This window comes from Pagrus pagrus (assembly GCF_965226575.1).
Source record: "Pagrus pagrus genome assembly, chromosome: 3".
In the NCBI taxonomy this organism is placed as follows: domain Eukaryota; kingdom Metazoa; phylum Chordata; class Actinopteri; order Spariformes; family Sparidae; genus Pagrus; species Pagrus pagrus.
Genome location: NC_140187.1, coordinates 9,747,061 through 9,769,208, shown reverse-complemented (window position 1 = coordinate 9,769,208; position 22,148 = coordinate 9,747,061). Strand labels below are relative to the sequence as shown.

At 43.3% G+C, this 22,148-nt stretch overlaps 1 protein-coding gene across 1 annotated transcript in view; it reads left to right on the top strand.

Annotated features, from left to right (window-relative positions):
* The first annotated feature begins 345 nt into the window (after window positions 1-345).
* The window catches only part of tafa3a (TAFA chemokine like family member 3a), a 100,864-nt gene continuing 79,061 nt past the window's right edge, over window positions 346-22,148 (top strand). The window contains exon 1 of the mRNA XM_084348058.1: window positions 346-878. The gene's annotated coding sequence lies outside the window, so the exon portion shown is untranslated. The remainder of the gene's footprint in view (window positions 879-22,148) is intronic.

The following is a 22,148-nucleotide window of genomic DNA, read 5'->3' as shown; positions in this document are numbered from 1 at the left end:
AAAAACCCACTGACCCAAAATAGCTTCAAGCACTTTCCCCTCCAACCACATCACATCATAAACTGGCCTCTTTGGTTAGTTTGCAATACACTCCCTCATCATACAACATCCATCAATCAGGTTAAAAGCGACACTAAAGTAATTCGTAATAACGTTGAGCAGCATTTACGGTCGCACAGTTTCCCTCCGCTGCCATAAATAGTGCCCTGCCGTCTTCACGCGAGGGCACGGCCACCCAGTTATCATCATCTGAAGCCGGGTGAGATAAACGTCTGCGCTCCTTCCTGTCGCCACCGCGCTCCTCCACTGGGTGGCGCTGAGACACCGGCGGCGGCGGCAGCAGCGGCAGCATCAGCACCATCATCATCCTCCTCCACTCTCACTCTCACTGACATGAATCCGTGCTGCTCTTCTCATCCCTCGGACACCTCAAATCCATTTCTCCAACTGCACGAAGACGTCGCCAAAACACAAGTGCGGCCGGTACCTGGCGGGAGGATTGTAAAAGACAAACAAAAAGCGCGTCATGCTTGAATCCAGAAACTATGAGGGTCGGTCCGGCGCGGTGTCCAGCTGCTGAGGCGCACTGGCGGATGATGGGAAGTTGTGAGTCAGAGCCGGAGGACCAGCAACTTTTATAGACTTTCAAGTGCACCCGCCTGCAAGTATCCAGCGAGCCCCCCCTGATCTAGACTTGTTTCACTCAGGGATCTTGTGTGTCTGGAGAGCTCTGACAGTACACCAGTGTTTGTAGGTTATGTGTTGTCGGGGGCGTCCTGAAGCGACGAGGAAATGGCATTTCTGGTTTTTGTGGTTGACAATGGAGAATAAATGAAAGAAGGGACGTTTCAGGGGATTAATTGACAGCACAACGACAGGTAGGCTGACACAACATGGAAATGCCTCAATTGTTTTGTACTGATTTGTGTCTTTCAATGACTTGAAATGTGAATTCAAACAATTTTTGTGTGTGTGGATTTTCTAAGGCTAAACCTCTCACGTGTGACGCAGCCAAGCCCCATGAATAAACCAAGCTCATCGATTAGGATATCGATTGTTTCCTCTATGATAAATAGTTATTAACTTGCCGGGCAGCAGCGAGCTTCTGCAAACTATAATGACTCCAAGTGGAGTGTGAGTGCAAGGTGCAGCAGCTGCAGGGTTGGAAATGTTCAGCTCCAGCATTCAGAGATCATCAGATCTGTGCGACATGACATGGAAAATCATCGCCGACTGCTTAAAATTAGACGAAAATCAAGTTTTCCCCTCAGAGGGATCTGCCTACTCATTCTGGGAGCACAAAGGGGCTGGAGGAGCTGTCTTCTGTGAGGAAATGACAAGAGAAACTTTTACAGAAACACATTTATGAAAGGCAAATGAGTGATGAGTCTGTGGGCTCTATCTATCTATCTATCTATCTATCTATCTATCTATCTATCTACCTGATCAGATATGTCATGTGTTCAGATGGTTTTTGATCCCCTCCCCCACTTAAAAAAAGGGAGTGTAAGTCTCTCTACATCTAAGCGTTTCCGTCACCTTGCACCTCAGTAAAGGTAACCCTAAACACCAACATGGCTCCCCACGGAAAAAGCTCCACGGATCGACCCGGACTCTGAACACGCAGCGTGGGCCGTGTCCTCCATCGCTGTGGTTCTGCTGAACTCCAAAATAAGATGATAATCTTAAAAGAAGGGCAGCGCCAGAGCTCCGCTTCTAAGCTGCTTGTTTGCGACTTTAAGAAAAGTACAATGCTGTTATCTTGTTGGATTATGTCGGGGAGACACGCATGGAGTCCCTAATGAAAAGCGGCTCTTGTGTGTGCTGTGGCGCGCCGTAGATATTTTATGATTATGCTTACACACCACAGTGAATATTTCTCCTTCTGCAACCCCTCCCACTTCCAGTCTATCGCCTTGTTCTTTTATCTGCCCTTCATCCCCTTGACAAGCGATGTGCGGTCAGCTGTTTTTTTTTTTTTTTTTTCCCCTCCTCTTCCCTCAATTAGTGCCATCATCGCATTTCATCCTGCAGGATAAGGGGATGGTAATAACCTTACACTCCTATTGCAGGGTGATACAATTCGGCTGTGATTAATTGAAGTCCCCTCAGAGAGTCAGAGGAGGCGTAGATCTTCCCTTTCACACTCACTGACAGGCAACCCATTATATTGTTTTATAGATCGCCGTCAGTAGCCCTTGAAGCTGCCCGCGGCCCACTGTTGTTCTGGAGGGTTTTATTGTGAGGCGTTATTGGTTGGTATCGCTGACAGGCAGAGCAAAGGCCACCCTGGGATTACTGGGAGATGGGATCCTTGTGACAGTTGCTCTGCGTTTGACAGTAACACTGGAAACTTGGAAAAAAAGATTTGTGCACTCTGCAGTGGTCGTTGTAAAAAAAAAAAAAGTGGGAATTGGTTCCGGAGCTGAAGGCTTGGAATAAAGTTGTACCTGTGAACAGTCTGCGATCACGACCTTCCCTCACCTCGCCGTGACGTGAAACAAAAAAACGGTTGCTTGTGCTCGAGTGAGGGAGCGTGCTTGAGCAAAATGACCAGACGTTTGACAGACTAGCTTGCAATTTCACTTGCGTGTGCGTGTGTTTCTTTTCAAGCCACCATTACACAGACGTAGCAACAGGAAACAGCAGAGAGGCTTGGAGAAAGCACTTGATATGCATGAGCCACCAGGTGATTTCCAGAGGAGGAGAACACCATGGATAAGAGGCTTGTCTCTAGTTTTAAGGAGCCACCCCAGGCAGTATTTGTGTTCTCCGCCAGCTTGCTGCTCACTCTGTCAGATCAATAGGGCATGATATGAGAGTCTGGCTTGTGTTTGCAGACGTGAGACAAAACATTTTAGTTTTTGTGCTATGCACGGTCCTGTGATAGTTTTAGTGACACTTTTAAGATGCCATCTTTTCCAAATGTCTCCATGTGACGCTAACGTCTCTGCATTTCCTTTAGCGTGGCCACGCGAGACGTGCTTGTTTGTGCCGGATGCATATATACATGTGACAGCCCCGGAGTTTGTCACGGAGAACATCGCGCTGCAGCACCACGAGTTAACCGTAAAATCCTGCTTATTGCATCATATCAGAAAAGTCTGCATTCACCACCAGCCTTGCATTTTTGGCTTAACGGAACAATAAAAAAAGTCAGCCATCTATCTACATGATTACACCCGATTTCAGCACCCCGAGATTTGCTGCTCAGCGGTGTTCATAGGCTAATGTGTTTCGAAAGCACAGTTTGTTCCACCTCTCAGAGCGCCTACTTGAGCTGCTGGGGTGAATCCGTCGGGTGTTTAAAGGGAAATTCAAAGCCTCACCACGACGGACGAAATGCAGCATTGTTACGCTCGTGTGCAGCTCCGTCATGTACAGAGGAGGAGGAGGAGGAGGAGGAGGACGTGGGGAGAGCACATCCCATGTTTTATAGATGCCATTTAAAGGAGCATGCCCAAGATGGGCTGACTGCAATGAACTGTAACCGCCGACAAAACACCAAGACAATAAACAAACAAATTGGTTTCCTGGAAGCCAGCAGTGTCCCTCTGACTCGCCCCGGCTGATCCTTGCCGATGCGGCAAGCTGTTTTTTCCTCAGAGATTAGGCTGTGAAGCACAACTCCATCTCTTATTTATTCATGCTGATTTGCTGCGTGCATGTTTGGCTGTGGGTGTGTATGAGTGTGTGTCTGTGTGTGTTCACAGCTGAAGTGTTTGTAAAAGAGTGTTTATGTGAATGATGTGTGTGGGCACATCATGCGTGAACAAGCTTCTCCATCTCTTATTGATCTATTAACATTGTGTGTGATGTCATTTAATTGTGTTATTTCCTGCTGTTGTTCGCTCAGTGTTCATGACAGGAGTAACAGCCTGTGATCCTACACGACTCGATCATGTAAAGTTTTTTTGATGGGTTTCTCTGCTCAGGAAGAGCTGTTTATCCCCCCCCCACCTGCTTCCAGGGTTAAACGTCTCACTCATTTCTCCTACAGACAGTTGGAGGTGTTTGACAGTCGAAGCACTTCTTCGGTTTGGAAGGCCGTGAAACTCTCTCAGTGAGTCACCAGTACAAAACATGAACAACCGTGTCCGAAAATATCTGACAAAAAACGACTATTTTTCACGAGAAGTCGGACAGGCTCAATACCAACAGGTATTTTAGGCCAAGCCATGATGTTTTCCAAACCTCAACCAAGTGGTTCTTGTGTGTAAACCTTAGCAGAGCAAAAGCACAGTGTGGTGATAAAGGGAAATAGAAAATTCAACCTAAACACACAGGAAGTTGCAACATAAAGAATCTTTCAGTGTGAACTCATCTGTTGTTTTGCAGAAACTTATGAACATTTATTCAGGCGATTGGGTTGGAAATCTGTGTGAACAGGAGCTCGGCAGATTCATGGTTCTCAGGCTAGAAGAGTAACTTCACATCAGTGTCCTTAACGACTCTGTAAGGACACTCCCACACAGACTTTAAAAGCCTGCAACTCCCCTCCAGTTAGTAAGAACTGAAGAAGCCTCTTGGATGATGAGAGGTGAAACATTTTCAAGAAACTGAAACAAGTCCAGTTGCCTACGATACAGCATCTTCACGACGCTGACAAGTTACTCTTTAACTACAACTTATCTTATCAACTTATCATTTTGGCTTTAAACATCCAGTCACAGACCTTTAAACCTTTGGTAAGTTTTGAATGAATTCACCAACTATGGTGCCATGTTTTGTTTGATTGTTGAGGCCAAAAATGTGACATTTATCCAGCGTTTCTTTTCAACATTCTGTCTTTTTTATCATCTTCTCGACCATTCAGATGTATCTTTTGATCCCACATGTGATCCCCAGGTTGTAAACCGCCTACTGTATGTGCACAATCCTAAGAAGTGTATTCAGGTTAAGATTCACAATATGATGGTTTCAAAAGGGTTCTTTTACCTTATGAAATGCATCCAACATTTTGTGGATGAAACAATAGTCGCACATTTCCTTTTGCCCAAACAGTCTGTGTTCAGTGGAGGAGCCATCTGACTCTGCCCGAGAATTTCTCCAGCTGACTCTTCAAGCGCTCTGGACACTGAGGACAATGAGGTTTGAGTGGAGAAGCCTCAGCACAGCTTAGGAATCCACTCTTCCATGGAGGTGGTTTTTAGGCATCAGGCTTTTCTACCAGCTCCACTTTCTCTCTCTCTCTCTCTCTCTCTCCTTCTATCCATCACTCTGTTCCCTTTCCTTGCGGTAGTCAGTATTTGGCAGCTTTCACTTTCGGTATTGTGCCATTGTGCTAAATTCAACTCCTTCTTCAGCACAGCAGGGAGGAACTCAATTCTCCAAGCCCTTAACCATTGGCCTAGTGAAAAGGTTGGGGAATTGCAGATTTTGAGAAGCCCATTTCTAAACCCTGGTTTTAACCCTATCGGAGTGAGGGAGCGCTCATTTCCAGTTGGCAGATTGTCTCTCTCTCCCTCTCTTGTGGTGCCTCGGGGTCTTTAGCAATATGTTTTTTTTCTTTCTCTCTCCTACTCTTTGCTGGTGTTGTTGTCAAGCTCCACCTCATGCCTGTAATGATTAGGCTGCAATTTGAGTAGAAAATTGCAATTACAGGGTTGAAAAATGAGCCTGTTATTTTCTACGCTCGTTATTTCTTTGTTGAGAAAAGCAGGAAAAAAGGCACCGCTGTTGTGATCATAATTAAAGCAATTGGAGTCAATGAAATAGGCAATGTATGTCAAAGCCCTCTCCATTTCCTTCATATGGGACAGCTGACGTCCAGGCTATTTTCTAATCGGAGGTTGGACCGTTTCTTCCCGTAGTTTACTTACATTGTTTCGGAGGTGGGTTGGCAATTTTTGTGACCCGACGCGGCAGCTGGTCAGGTTCCTGCATCAACACATCCGAGCAAGTGAAGAGCGGAGGTCTCTTCAAAGCGCGCTGCTATCTTCAAAAGAAATGCACTCATGTCATTAAATGCATTGTGCAGAAGCCAGTGTCTGAGCCTTGATCTAAGATGAGAATGAGAAACAGAAATCTGGCTACTTGTGTTATCTCTCCACCATGATAGAATTAGCTCAAGGGTAGCTGCAGTTCAAGATTTTCTTTCATCGTTCAAACATGCCCCCCCCCATCAGTCAGTTATGTGCGTGATGCACTTGTACTATAAATACATACAGAAGATTTCATTTTAATTATTATTCTTTTGCACTTTGATTTATCAGTCACATTTTAATGTGATTTACCGATGAATCACAGTGCTGCATGTGAGGGATAGACAGGCTTCTAACGTAGTCTTGTAATTCGTGTAGCGTACATCGAAGACAGAAGGAGCATTTAGGAGTATTTTGAAGCTGCGAGGGGTTCGAATGGGCTCAGTTATAAATTCCCACTCATTCGGATGGTACTGTAGCGGTACATGTGTTCACCCCAAACCGTCACCGTACGGACGTCACAATGCTGAAATATACGCCCAAACCTTGAATGAAAAGTTTGAGAAAACTTCCCGACAGGTTAAAAGGATATAACATCAGCTTGGTCGGGCGTTTGAGATTTGGGAGATAGGTGCATCAGAGCTAGAGAAAATTGGTTGCCAAAATAGTTTTCAAGCAAAAATGTCAAACATTTTCCAGTTCCAGCATCTTAAATGTGAGGATGTGCTGCTTTTCTTTCTCAGTTATGATGGTGAAATAAGAGTCTTTGGTTTTGGACTGTTGGTTGAACAGCATCTGAAGATTTCTGTTTTTTTACCTTTTATAGACTAACTGATTAATCGATTAACCATTAGGTGATTGACAGATGAGTCGTTAATGAAAAGAATGGTTAGTTGCAGTCCAAATGCGCATCATCTCAGATGTTTCCAGGTATCCCTGCAGGATGGCGTTGCATGATGGGCTTAAAATGATTGTATTTCTGGGAAAATCATCGTTCCCAATTCATGAACACAAGAACAAATATGCTAAACCGAGGATGATTGGCTGAAGAGAGGTTACATGAGACGTAGGGTCCATATTATGCCATCATGATCGTGTCTGGAAATGAATTAAGCACTGACGAAAACCATATTATATCACATTATCCTCCATGGTGTTATATTTGGCATTATTGATTGAACATCATAGAAAAGGGAACATTGTCATACCAATATGATAATTATTATACATCTGGCAACGCTGCTGCAGAAGTACGTCTCCAGTTCAACTTACAAAATACAGTGATATAGCTTTTAAAATAAAGAAGCCTGCTAACAGCATCGATACGGCTTGATTTAGGCGCCCGGAGGTTGTAGTGACGGGACTATTTTATGTTTTAAGGGGGTCGTTTTTACAATGGTGTGCTCTGGCTCAAACCCTGCATGAGTCTGCGTGAAACATTTTCTAAGCTTCAAGGTTCTTCTGGATTCCTTCATCATTTTCAGTCCTTCCTCTTGTGACCACGACTGTATCTGTGCAGCACAGCGAGGCTTTTCCTGTTACTGCAGCACATTTCTGATGCTTAGATTGATGTCCTTTCCTCAGACCAGCATCAATTTTCAGATATAAAGCGGAATTATAAGCCTTGGGATGGAAAACAATTTTGTTCCCTCTCCCCCCCCGTTCTCCTTCGTCTTGCTTTCACTCTCTCTTTCCTTCAAACGCACACACTCACACAGTCACACACACACACAACAACTCCCTTTCCACACCGTGCGGGGTGACTAATTTCTCTTGGGCTTTGGACGTCGGCCTGAGAGAGGTTGAGATGGAGAAAATGAAAGAGAGAGGAGAAGCGGTGGTGCACTGGCAGCTCACAGGAAGCCACCCACATCGGAGGAGCCTGATACCACCGCTCATCTCATCTTTTTGGCCGCCCGTCCGTCTTTTCTGTCTCAGAAACCAGTGCGAGCCCAGAGCACCCAGCATGCGTGTTGCCTTTTCGGGACTGTAGTCAATTTGATCATTGTTTACTCCCCAGTTTCAGGTACTGGAGACACATCACAAGCAACGTGCATGGTGCTCCCATCTGTGAGGAGAAATTGAAATCTAAGAGTGCTGTTTTTGCATCCAATTTGAGACATCTTTGCCGGATTCTGTGGAGTGGAACGGCTGCCAATCAGTAGGGCTTTGTTTACCCTCTGTGTCCTGCTGACAACTGGCTGGTACAAATATCAGCTGCTGTAGTGTCACACACTGTGCCTTCACACAATTTAATAAACATTGAACCGAAATAGTTTTTATGGCTCTTATATGGCAGTTATTTTAGAAAACCAACATGTTTTAGACCGACAGTCACTGTTAGATAATTGACATTTGTTTTTTAAAAAAAAAAACTGTAGTGAAATAAAGTTTCTCTCTGAAATCTGATCAAATAAAGTGAAGTAGTTCAAGGAAAGCAAAGTAGTTGAAGAAAAAGGAGCTACAGCTACAATTTCAAAGGCCAGAGTGGGCTCTCCTTCTCCAGAGCCTGATTGAGTGACTGAGGTTGTTGAAAGTCTTGGCAGCAATTCAGCAGGAACATTTTCTAGCCGTGTGCGGCTAAAAATGGGCCATAGAAAGTCCTCAGACTTCGTTAAGAGGAGGTCTGGTATCACTTTCTAACCCTGGATGTTCGATGGATGTAGCCGTCTTCAGCCCGTTCTCACTCCTAACCTGTCAAATACAGCAGTCTGGTCAGTCGCCCTATGATTTTAAGTTTGATGCCGTAGTTACCCCTCATGGTCACTTAAAGCGCCCCTCTAGTGCAATAGTATAAAGAGCAAATAAAGTCTGAGTCGGGGTGGTTGGGGTGGTGAGATGGGTCAAACACCGGACTTTCCTTTCAAAGACTGGGTTTGCTTACATCTTGTTGCATTATTTCCACTTCCACTACTTAAAACTTCTCTGTTACATATTTAAAATTGATCCACTGTCATCAAATGCCACAAATGACCGTTGATTTGACAGCTGTGTGGCCTGTGATTACTTCATAATAAAAGTGAACTTGCTTTTAATGTGAAGCTTCAGCAGAAGCAAATAAGTTTCAGTTGTATGTTAATACAGTGCTCGGTGATAGTGAGTGTCTTTTCTCGTAAAATGTCCAGTGTAATCTGTAAAACTGGTGATGTCAGGAGTTTGTTAGCCGGTGGGAAAATATACCACCACTGTAGCATCCCTAATTTCTTCTCTTTCTCCTCAGACTTAAGGTGAGAACTGGAAGTGACATAAATACCCCAAAAAAAGAACGTGTTTTGCTTTTTTGCATTTAAGAGTCACACTAATATTAAAATGTCAATAAATATAGAGGTTAATATTCATAAATAAATGAATAAATAAATCATTCAGTTTTATAGATCAGTAATAAGCCATTAATAAGAACAACGCTTGAGGGCACCTCGGTAGCCTAATGATTAAAGAGCACACCGCACATCTAGAATGGACTGTTTGACCACTTACCTCCTGGAAACGGGGCTTAAGAGCATCTGGACCAAAATCCATTTATTAATGACGAACATTTATAACTGCAGATTTGATGGCTAATTAGGGTGAGAGAGAGAAACCCATTATCCTCACGACACTCACGACTGCGGTTACCAATGTTAGTAAGTCATTAATAAAGGGTCATTACTTTATCAGTGTCTGATAAGCCGTTCAATCTTATAAGTCAATAAATACTCAAGGTTGTCTCAGTTTTTTTTCTGCCTTCAGGTCTGCAGTTACAAACAGTTGCCCCTGATGAACGTAAGAGCCAGCTGAAGAAACAAAACAAACGTCATGTTGGAGGGGAATTAAATACCAGACAGACAGATGTTTCACAACCTGTTAACCCCCACATTTGGTCTTTGTAATAATTTATAACTGACCTATAAAGCATAAGTAAATTATTTATTAATAAGTAAATGATTTATTAATGATCAATAGAGCTCATAGGATGCCTTATTAAAAAGAGATACCCACCCATAGAGTTGTGTAGTCCTAAAACACAGAAACCAGTTCGCATTTTCTGCATATTGGGTTCCCTCTTCTGAAACTCAATGTTTTTTTTTTAATTTAATTGACGCTTCAAAAATCACAAAAGTGGTGATCATCTGTCACGTTATCTTGCTGAACCAAAGTGTAAGTATCATAAACTAGTGTTTGCCACAGAGATTATTTTGAGCGATAATCCAAAATCCAATCAAAAAACCCTGAAGCCTTTTTTTCGTTGAGGGAACCAGGGCGATGCTAACTTCTGGGTTTAGCCTACAAAAACACCTCGCCTCTGTTTGTTTCTGCTCGACGAAAATTTAAAAATGGAACTGAAAATCTGATGATGCACGGTGGAAAAAGAGAAAAGATGTCTTTGTGTTTTTTTTATTTGCTGGGAGCTCACCCGCTGCACTCCTCCGTTTTGTAATTATTGTAGTGGGATGTCATTGTCTTGCTTTAATACTCAGAGTTAGGTGGAAATTTTGCACCGATGCCAAGACACATAAATGTGAATTGTGTCAAATTAAGGCCATTATTTCCCACTGTTAGTGCGCACACGGAAATCTGTCGACAAAATTGTCAAAGCTGGTTTTATTTGGGACCCAGCGTGCACTCATGCCACCCCACTAATGACGGGACTTAGCAAGTTTAACCACTGACACCGAACACCTTCCTTCCTCATGATTAGAGACATAATGGCTGTATTTTTGCTGCCATTCCCTTCCTCCCTCTTGTACATCTCTTAACACCTCTTCCCATGGCCCTAATTCATTTAAACATTTAAAACAGGGACCTCAATTATTCATGTCCCCCAGCCGTCTGTGGCCCTGGCCTGGCCTCCCGCGGCACCCCGGTGCAGAGTGTGTCTGGATGGACACATTCCCAGGCTGCTCATTAATTGATGCCTCAGTTGACGCCAGAGGTCTAATGCACTCTCACTCTCCGCTTGCTTTCCCTGCCGATCCGGCGTGTCGCCTCCTCCCCGTCTCACACAGAGGGTGTGAGGGGTTTTTGCAGAAATGTCATGAAGTCGTGCTAAAAAGATACAAAGGGTGACTTCACCCCACTGACCCGCTAAGAGGAAAGGCTATGTTAGACATCGGGTTAGATCTGGAGGAAAACTCAGTTCACGGCCAGACCGCTGGAGCCGAGACTGGCGTAAGTTGACAACATACGTGTCTATTTTTTTGTTCTTCTATCTCTTAATTTCTGATTCATTTCTCTGGTGCGGGGCGTCATAGTCTGCATCATTCAGCTCAGTGTGTGGGTAGTGGCTACTTCCTCTGCTGTTGCCTAATTTAAAGAGCAGTGTGTAACAGAAGGGAAGGTTCAAGGGGGTCATCGTACCGAAATATTCATCACAGGGAACACAAGTTAAGTAATTACGAACTGCAAAAGCACACAAGAAAGTCTTTCTGTCTTTCTGCCCATTAAAACGAGTATGTGAAAGGATGAGTTTGCGTGCAGTTTGTGATCTACGTCATCATCTCATCCTCATGAATATTGAAAATGCAAACCACAAGTCGGTACTGAATTTCTTATTTTTGGAAGGCCGTCAGGTGACCCTGTAAAGCGAAGCAATAACAGCTCTCAACAAGTGCTAAAAATAACAAACAGATCTTTTCTACTGCTTTCCACTTTCCAGGAAATAGCCAAGGCCTCGCACAAACGTGAGTACAACGCTGACAAACGCTCCTGCCTTCTCTCAGCTATTCATCTTCCCTGTGTTACCAAAATAACTGCCAGCTACCTGAATGGAAGCATTATAACATTAAACAGTGTTACAAACGCACTGGGGCTCTCCTGAGCTGTTTGTGCATTCAGCAGGGGTGTTAGTAACGAGTTATGAAGTAAGGGCCTGTGTCCACATAGCGTTTTTTCTTCTGAGCACCAGAACCACTTTTTTTGATTTTTCCAAACGAGCTGCGAGGGTCTGCGGCAGCAGGCGGCCGCCCAGAGAAAAGGCCCGGCGTCCTTTTTCCGAGCGCCTTTTTGTGTGCAGATGCTCCGAGCGCTTCGAGTTGAAAAACTCTATTTTTGTCTCCCATGGATCATGTCGTGCACCCACGTCCTCCTCGCTCTGATGTCCTGATGTCAAATGAAAAACAAACTGATAGTAAACTGCAGAAGGGGCAGTGTCGATCATACGGCGGCGGTTGTCAAGATATTGTTGTCGGACAAGATGCACGTGTAGCGTTTTTTTTACCCTCAGTGCACAAATGCTTCATCTCAGCCCTCCTGAGCGCACAGCAAGCGCCGGAAAAAGAAACTTTGTGAGGACACGGGCCCTAACAGAGTAGTTATCAGTCGCACCAGGGGTGTGTGCCATTATGACAAAAATGTGGTCCTAGAGACACCTTTTGTAGCGGCAACTAACACAGAAGCATTTTGATTGGTCTGAGCACGGTTGCCATGTATCCCAGTTTCAACATTCCTGTCCGCTCGTAGACATCAGGTCAAACTGACTGGTCCTGGTCACAGTGGTGACTGCAGAGCGCTCTTTCAGGCCTGTTTTTAAAAGCCTAGAGGAGCACAGTGGGACAGAGAGGGTGAGTGGACCTGCTTTATTATGCCTCGAGAATGAATGAGCAGAAAGTTGAACCAAGAGCAGATCGATTTTTCCGACAGGGGAGTACATCAACAACACACAAATTTGTTGTACCTTACTTTCCAAGGAGAACTTGAACGCCGCGTGTTGGCCCGCAAAGTAGTGTTGTGTGTAGACTTATGCTTGGCGGAGATAACAACCTTTTAACATGTTTCTTCCTTATATAGTTTAATTTCAGTTGTTTTTTCAGATGCCTAAAGAGTTAAAATTATGAGAGATTTGAGAAAAGCAGCAGAAATTTTTTTTTTCTTTCCATCTTCCCGCAACTTCTGAGAGCTGATGCTCAGTTTGGGAATCACTGCTATGTTGTTTTATTACACGAGCTTCCTTGTGTCTTTCTTAGGTTACAAATTTAGACCTCCAAAGCTGTGCCAGCGCCGGAGAAACTTCTGCTCTCGAGGGAATGAAACATTTTTCTTTGTATTTCTTTAAACCAAGCACAGTCGTCTCGGGCGATGCAAAGAACAGGATGCAGTGACGGTGTCCTTGCAAAATAGTGTTGGAGGGGACTCGCACGTGGGGAGGCGTGCCCTGGCATTAAAATGGCTTAGTCCCCTGCAAAAAGAAGAGCGACCGCTATCTCATTTACATTCATACTGCTAGCAACCAGGTTGAAGTAACACGCTATTATCAGCATGTCGGTTGCTAACTTGGAGGTTGTTGTTGTTTCCCGTAGAGACAGGGATTAAAAAAAAGCGCTAACAAGCTGATAGTGGAAGGGTGGAGAATGCTGACTGAAATAGTTGGCCGGTGGCAGGCTTATACCCAGCATCTACACCTGGTCAGTCGGACTATTCTTAGCTTAATTTAGTATCGTTTTAATTGACAGTACATTTCTTCAACTGTGTTTTGGATGAACGGATTTGCTTCGAGGGATTTGAGTTTGATTTTTAATGCTTGACCTTGATAATAAGCTGTAGAAAATAATAAAAAAAAGGAGTCTTGACTCCTGACTGCTTTTTCCTCCCAGAAATACAAAGCCTGCAGTACAAGGGCCTGTCATGGATGCCTGAGTGCCAGCCTGACCACTGTATTAGAACCACGCAAGAAATCAATTCAGGAAATATAGAGGCAATTATTTTGTCTCCCACATTCGCTGACAAAGTAGCAGCTAAGCGAAGCCAAGAAAAAAGTGCAGAATTAAAGAGAAGAAAATAAAAAAACGTCCGCGCTGTGTTGTTTTGGGACTCTATATAGAACATGTGGGTGTTTTGAAATCATGCATACCTCTGCAAGGCAGCTGTAATTAATTAGGACTGTGAATGTTATTGATTTGCTGGAACCCGTACTGATATTTTTGCCATGTGCTTGGTAGGAACACACAAATGCTTGAAATTAAGATCAGGTCGGATTTTTTGAGGTCAGTGTGAGTGCTCGGTGTATTTTTGTTTCTTTTGTACTGTTGCCTGAAGAGTCAGTGTTTTGCAATGGGTCTTTTGGGGATATGAATCATGCCCGGTATATCTGTCATGCCCATCAAGTTCATTCAGTGTCAGACAAGAACATACTGTAGAAAATAGATTCAGTTGTCTTTGTTAATCCTCTTTTTGTCGACTCTAGACGCTTAAGCTTCTTATTGCGGCTGATTGGTTCCAATTTGCCGCAGAGGACGGCAGCACAATAAATGCAAATACATTTGGATGATTAGTGGAAAAAACTATTGGAAAGTCAGCCGGGTTAAACAACTTGTACGACTGAATCGTCCCGAGCTTGTAAACTTCACTCGTCTGCGACTGAATGGCTGTAAATTAAATCAAACTCGGAAACCGATCAATACTTTAAGTTTTGATTCATGAGTTGGACTCTCAACTCTAAAATCATCCTCGTCAGTATCTTTTATTCATCAAAAGTGAATTCCTGATTGATTCCATCTTTCATTTACATTACATTAACTGTGTGTGTTCTGGCATTTACTCCCTAGTCGGATCTCAGAACCTCATTACGCTCACAGGTCTCTCATGCAGAGCTTCTCAGCCTCTTATTTTCCCGTCAAATGAGGTGTGCAAAGATCAGCTGTAAGCCATCAGCAACAGAGGCCAAATGGAAGGGTAATACACTCCTCCTTATGCAAAGATGCACAGCTGCGATATATGTATTAGCATTTGGGAACAACGCAAACCTCATAATCCACTTGATAATTAAAAAGGGCACTTTTCCCCCTGCATGGCCTATTATCTGCAAATGAGGCTCTGGCAGACATGTTGTGGGAGAGGCAGAGAGGGAGTTGATAGCTTGACAGTTAACAGTTTGTGGAGCCTCCAAAGAATTAATGGCGAGAGACTTGACGGACAGAGATTCTGTATTAAGATATGGCATATCTTACCCCGAAGGCCCCTCTGGCACCACTGGGACTACAGAGCTGGACATGGACATTTGCATTACACCGACGGTTGTGAAGGCATTTCCCCCCCTCGTGGGGCTGGAGCGAATCCAGAGAAGACCTGGCTGCAGATAGAGCCCGTCCTTCCCGAAGAGCATGTTTTATGACAGAAACTGTAAGAATCTGACAGAAAACATCCTCCTGACCGCTATGAGGCGAAGAATAAATCTTCACTGGAAAAGGAAGGAAATGAAACGGTTCTGGCTCACTGCTAATGAGCTGTGATATGTTATAGGAGCTGTCTCTTCCATCTGTTCAGAAAAAAAAGGGAAAGGAAACTAAAACACCACAGCGATGGTCGTCCATATGTGTCTTGCTCATCCTTCCTTCCAGGCATTTTTGGTGTATGTGTAACGCTGCATCTCAGAACAAAAGATGACCTGCTCGTCAAGTCTACCATGGATAAATAAAGGTTAATACATTCAGCTGTTTCCTGTGAAACATCAGTGTACAGCAACATCAGATACTGAGGGTCCAGTGGTCTGTTCTTAAGCTATCTAGCTTTAGAAACAAGGTTCATTCAAGCTTGTACGTAATTATAGAGAGTCAGCACTCATAAAGAGAAACTATGGACATTACAGTACAACATGAAATTTGTTTTTGTAGCTCTGACCTTTTTTTATCACACCAAATTACTGCAGAAATGTGAAATCCTTTATTCCTCTTTATCCTTTAACTGTAGCTTCCACAGAGTAGTTGCTAGTCTTCCTGGGGTTCCTTATCGACATAATGACCACAAAATATACAAATTAAAATTGCATAGTATCAGTAATAGTATCTGTGAATACAAAACATACAGTCTAACCCAAACATAAAGATCGGAGAACAAAATAACTAAACATAACACAACCAACAGTGGCCCATAACAAAAACAACACCTACATTTTCAAAAAACACAGCTCCAAAAAAATAAACAAAACAGAGCAGAGCCTCCGAATGTTTCTAGCCATTTGTGATTCAGTAAGTATGGGCATGTTGTTTTGTGAAGAGCTAACGAAGTGATATATACAGTATATATCCGTCCTGACAAGGCCATTACTAGTCATCATGGAAGCTTTGGTAAAAGATTCTTGGACCAGTTTATTTTCCACAACTAAGATTTTAGTTGAAAACAATAAAAAAATTAACTCAAAATATCAACAGAATGTGAAAAAGTAACAGTTTTGACATGTGACATACAGGTGTTGTGTTGCAGAGGCTACTGAAGTTAGCATGCTCACCAGCTACTCCCGTCCCGTCCTGGTCCATAGCTTTTGTTCTCGTGGTGTAAACATCAACATTTCCCCAGTGCTTCAAGCGCCCAGTCCGGACCGCTAGCTGCTTGGCTAACTAAGCTAACTCAGCTAACTAGCTAACGGTAGCTACAGTCAGCAACTTGTCAATGGTAGTGACAAGCTAACATTAGGGTTAGCTTCTCCAACATGGTAATGTTAGTGTTAGTTTCTCTAACAGGCGTCCATCAGTGTAAGCTCCTCCAACAAGCTAACGTTAGCTCAACAGAGCCCTGGACACTTCTCTCAATAGCTGTCACACGTCAGCCAGTAAGATTTCTCATGAAACAATTAGTTTTCAGGCCTTTTATTTAAAGTGTTTGTTTCTATTTTGTTTAACTCAAACTGTTAGACCGTCTTTGCTTATTGTTTTCTGATGCTGTGTGTGTGTTTTTTTTTTGTCCTTTCATCTCCCAACGTTTCTCATCTGCCAGGAATCTCAGTTGTGAATTTGTTTCCAGGAATACTATTGCATTGATTGCGTGTATCTTTTGAAGTTCATGCATAAACGTCTGCTGTGTTCTTTATTAGTATACATGAGCATTTGTGTCTATGTGTGTATGTGTGGGAAGTACAGGGCTTTGCTTACGAGCGCCCTGGTAGTTGAGCCCTCTGAAGGGGTGGAGCAGACACTGAGTTCAGACACACCTATTCATCACTCTGAAGCAGGGAGTTCATTAAAATAGCCCACGCAGCCTCCTCTGTGGCTCCTGAACCACAGCCAGCCTCCCATGCTAAACAAACAGGGTCAAAAAGTGATGTTACTGCTTCTTGATGCAGTTCAGCAATAACAAGTGCTGAAAAACATAAATCCACAAACTAGAAAAGCTGTTGTTTGCCGTCTGCTTACACAGGTAATTGGACAAAAGGAATACATGTACATAAGACACGATTGTCTTGATTTTATGTAGTGAATTTTCTTAAAACAATATTTTTAGGCGTTGCTCTGGCAACAGTATTGACATTTTAGACACAAAAACGTACTTTTCCTTCAGGAAAATTGAGATTAGGGCTTAAAGAAAAGTGTGTTTCTGCGATCGGTGGTAGAACTAGACTAGATTATATGAAACTTCAACTTTAAACATCAGGGTTTGGTTTCAGAAAATCACCGCTCTGCACCAGTGTTCGATTAAACAGGAGTAGCAGATGGACACAGCTCTGAACATGCTCTTTTCCTGCATATTAAGGTGCTCAATTAGCAAATATTAAAGACCAGGAAAAAGAGAAATGCAACACTTGGTGGAAGAGGTTTTTTTTATATTTAATTACTTTTACTAATACCCCAATTTGCACACCTGCATCTATTACCTGCTCCCTTTAGTCTTCTTGAATGAATAAAGATGTTTAAAAGATGAAAAATTATAAACAGAACAGAGCCTCCAAACGTTTTCTAGCCATTAGTTAATTGATCAAAGACTCATATTATCAAAGCAAAACAAGAACAGAATGTCCGTAATAACTCTGCATACCTCTCAAAGCAACATTATGTAACTTTACTACCTTAGAATAACAGCCTCAGATTCATGTTGATGGTTCAGGGTCTTGTAACAGGATGAATGGTGTCCCTGTCTCAGCCACTCCGCCCCTCCATCACTTGTTCCTGCAGTGAGAGGGTCGGATCACAGCGTTGCATACATGTTCACTTCAACCTCATGAGTTTTGTTTGTAGTTAGCAGCTACGTTACGTCTGACAAACTGTTACAGACCTTGGATTTGTATTTAAGACAGTGGTGTTGCACTTTGAAACTGTGGGGGGCGCCACATCTCACATAATGCAGACTTGTATAATGTTGCTTTAAGCTCCATGTATAATATATATATATAAAATAAAGTAAAACACTGCTAAACAAACAACCTCTCCAAGACACCAGCCTGTGGGTTAGGCCTCCATATTTTATCATTCCATATTACTGCCGCTCACTATGTAAATTCAACATACGGAGAGACATCTCTTATGTAATATTTGCTGCAGAAGGTGTTCTCTCATGTTTTAAGCCTTATATATACGTAAAGCAACACTGCTGTTTGTTCATAATTCTGTCCCTTAATGCCTTGTATATACAAGCTCTATGTGCCGTATGTGTGTTTCTCTGTATGTTTGCTTTGGCGCTGTGTGTAGGTGCACAGAGAAAACAGTGAAATTTCTCCTTTGTGCAATCCTACATGGTTTTACTCGACATCTGAATGAGAACTTGAGAAAATATCCCTCTTTGAATCTTTGAGTGCCACGTCGACAAAGACGCAGTGGACTAGCTTGCAGGAAAAGGTGTATATATTCCCTCAGTGAATGGTAATCCAGTATCATTATGCAGCGGAGTCCTTTGTAGACCTGTGGGTGTAACAATGTTCTCCTCTTTGGTGGCTTTTTCTATGATTTGAACTCCTCAGCGTGGCACAGCACGACATTGTTCTGTCTATAACCTTCCCTTTATGTTGCCTGGAAACATTTCTTACATCTCGCTATCACTATCACTGTCCACTTACACTTTTACAGTCCAGGAAACCCCCTTTGTTGTTGATATGATGGGAACGGAAGATATCACTAACTGAAGGCAGAGTAGACGAGGCAGAGCGATTGAGAGTGGGAAAGTGAAATACCCTGTGGAAAGCATCACAAAGGATACTGTTATATATATATATATATATATATATATATATATATAATGCTGTGTATACTCTGTGAGACAGAATCAGAGTAAATACATTGGCAGACAGGGATGCAGCAGCTCTGATGACAACCCAGACAACTAAAAACTGAAACTGATGAGCTGGAAAGTGCTCAGAAAGTGTGTTCACAAGGCTGCACCGTTCTGCACATTCACTTTAAACCAACAGAACGCCATTTTGGGAATTACGCTAATTGTCTTGATTGCCGAGAGTTAGATGAGAAGATTGATATAGAGCTGGAGCCAGAAGCTAATTAGCTTAGCTTAGCAAGATAAGACCTATCACATCCCCATATTGGTGCTGCACTGCTCCTACAGTTCAAGTACATATTGCATGTTGCGTACAACTAGCGTTAGTTTCAGAGGACACGCACAACCGACTCCAAACGGACGCAGGATACGTGTGCCAGCCCTCATACATATGTGAACACGTTAAAAGCCGGTATATCTTCGGCCTGTTGGGTTGCCTACACTACTTGCATTTACTTTATTTGGATTTACTCTTTCTGCCAGATCTTTTTTAGACGTCCTCCTACGTAAATATCAGACAGAATCTTTACGTAACTTTTGGCAGAAGCGAGACAAACAATTCAAATTTTAAACTGCCGGTCGTTAGTCGCAGCTCAACTCTTCCCTGGCGCATGCCTTCCGTCATTTCCCGTCGGTACATGGCGACACAGCCCAGTACACACAGTGAGCCAACCAAACACAGGCAGTCGGTCAGATTTTGTTGGACCTCATTTGCTGTGTGACCAATGGGCTTTTGGTTCTCGGTGCGTGCGGCCGCGGTGACCTCTGAAGTCATCCTCGGACATTTCTATAACGCACGACAGCTGCACATGCACTATTCGGCTCCGTGTGGGTTACTGTGAACTAACAAAATTAGGTTATATGTATTTTTCTTTTTCAAAAGGTTGTCAAGTGCGAGCTCTTCCCTTGTGTGCGAGCATGCCGTATGTAGGAGTGTGCATTAATATATATTTATATATTTATGGGGAGTATTTGATGTATTCTGGGAGTGCTGTATCCTGGTGTTCTTTTGTGTTTTACGGTCGGCGGATGGGGGTGCACCGGAGCAGATGTGGCATTTAAATGGCCTTCTTTTTGGGAAGCAGGTGGCTGAGTGTGATAGATCATAGATGTCATCTCTGGCTCTGCTTTGTTCTGTATTAGCGGCACCAGAATGATTTTCTGTCACTGGTGCTTCAGCGGCACACGCGCGCATGTACAAGGACATCCAGACACACACACACACACACATCCACAGGCACAAACCCATTGCAACTTAATGCAAACGCTCAGATTCATCTATGTGTGTGTTTTCAGATTTTTTTCAAACACACACATGCACCTGCAGGGAAGAGCAGAGCAGCGATGATAAAGGAGCATTTTCAGCCCTGAAATCCCACAGCGCCATGGTGTCAGACCCTTCCTCCTCTCTAATGACCTGTAAAAGTCCACCAGCACAAAGAGCCAAAGTATAATGTAGTTTGATGTGGAAAATGTTTTAGTCGGATGTACGCCATGCTAACACGTCATTTAAAGCTCCTCACCCTTTGTAGCTTCTTCCAGTATGCACCTTAGCACCGTAATGACTTTGCACAAATGTAAAAAAAAAAAAAAATGAAACTGAGTGATTATAATTATGGTTGAATCTGATTTTTATATTGATGTGCGCGCTCTCCTCGGGGTCTGTTCCATTTGTCTTCTCACGCTGCTGCTCTTTATTCCCGGGGAGGAGAGAGGGCGTTTCGAACGGGCCCACAGCAAACAGGACTAAAAATAATGACTCTGTGGCTCTGTTTGAGCTTTGCTGCTCTTTGCCTTCCCCTCAGGAATAGCTCTCTAAATACACACTGCACTGAAGCCTCGGCACAGCTCTGGGCTGTCTGCGTGCCTCCTCAGTCATTTTCTTAAAATATCCAAAAGCTTTATTGATCTGGCCTCAGTCAGCCTTAGATGCATTAGATCTCCCCACTGCCATTTTTCAATACAACTTCTGGTGTGTGTTTTTTTTTTTTATGTGTATGTGCGAGCGCCATGTTTGCTCGGGCTTTTACAAACACTGAAGAAATATCAAGCAGAGAGCCGGGCTGCGAGCTTCTGAAGGAGTGTGCTAAATTATTGTTATTATTAGCTCGTAATGACATCATCTCTCCGAGGAATTGTGTGAAGAGTTTGTGAACAATCCTTCCCAAACATCTGATTTTCTTGTGCTGGCGCCTGTTTTGACAGAGCTCCCCACTGCTCCATTAATTTTAATCAAATGTTTACAATGCACTAACAGCTTGGATTTTTGTGTGTAATAATGATGCAAACTAAAACTTTGTTTGAAATGATTGCCCCAAACAAACACTAATTAGTTTGCGGCAAGAGGTGATATATTCGTGCTGTCCAATCACAGGCGGGGACTGGAGCAGCAGGAAATGTGGATAATTGAGCTCCAACTGTTTGTTCTATCTGTCGCTATAGATCTTTGTGCCATACGTACTTTTTTCTCCTTCGCTGCTCTGCTCTTTTTCTCTCCCTCCACTTCTCTTTCCCTCTTCTCGTCTCCTCATTTGTTTCCAAAATACATCAAGTCAGCCAGACTTTCTTCTCTCCTGCATCCTGCACCCTCTCATCCCTAAATCTCTGCCTTCCTCCCCGACTCTACCTTCCTGCCTCTGTTTAACTCACCATTTTCTGCCTCACCTCTCTCCCTTCTTCACGCCCTCTTTTTGCTCCGTCAGCCTTCCTCTCCTTCCCTCTGCGCCCACTTGAGTATCACTCCTTCAGCTTCTCCCACACGTCTTCACTGAGAGGCATCACACGTGGCCCTCTGGTCTGAGCTGGAGTGTGTTTACAGTTCACCGGTGCTCATCTCAGTGGTGGCGGATACATGTCGACAAGGGATCTGGCAGCCTCGAGCTTGGCTCTATCCAGATTTTTGTCTGTGAAAAAATGATTACCTGTCTGACGAGCTAAGATTAAACTTCGTGAAGTACATTCAGTTCCAGTAAACTCAGGTCTTTTTAAGAAAACACTTAATAGTCTTGCTGTTCTTAAGGCTGTTGTTACTTCAGAATTTGATTGATCTCATTGACACTACTTCTATTATCATCATTATTGATCACTATAGTTAGAAAAGATTGATATTCCCATGTTTGTGCATGAACCATGGGGCTGAGGCGTTTTCGATATCCCCTTTATACGTGTTACAGGCGGCGTACTATTTAACAATTCTAAAATACATGTTATATCACATTCACGTTACATGTTTATGACCTGACTTTTATATCTGGAGGCAGACTGGATTGCAGTGGAGTT